The 316-nt window shown below is 50.9% G+C and overlaps 1 protein-coding gene across 1 annotated transcript in view; it reads left to right on the plus strand.

Annotated features, from left to right (window-relative positions):
• PHF2 (PHD finger protein 2) overlaps positions 1 to 316 on the plus strand; it is a 34,460-nt gene that overhangs the window by 31,203 nt on the left and 2,941 nt on the right.

Genomic DNA, 316 nt, shown 5'->3' on the forward strand with positions numbered 1-316 from the left:
CCTAGAATGTTTGTACATAGCTTTTGGAATAACCACCGCCGGGTTTTTATACGGGGAGGGTCTCTCCGGGCGCTGCCCGCCGGTACCAGCTCTTTGCGTAACTTCTTGTACGAGGAGGGAGACAGTTATTTTACTAGCACCTTGTGGAGTGTTTCCGTGTTTTGTGACGACGTAATTTATTAATGTTTGTAGCTTTTTATATTTGTACATTTCTTATGAGCTTTGTTTATATACACACATTACTGGGGCGCGGCGCCTGTGGGGAACCGGAGCCACCTGCTGCCGTGTGCCAGGGCCACCGGGGCCACCACCGGGG

The sequence above is a fragment of the Geospiza fortis genome, unplaced genomic scaffold, assembly GCF_000277835.1.
Source record: "Geospiza fortis unplaced genomic scaffold, GeoFor_1.0 scaffold394, whole genome shotgun sequence".
NCBI lineage: Eukaryota > Metazoa > Chordata > Aves > Passeriformes > Thraupidae > Geospiza > Geospiza fortis.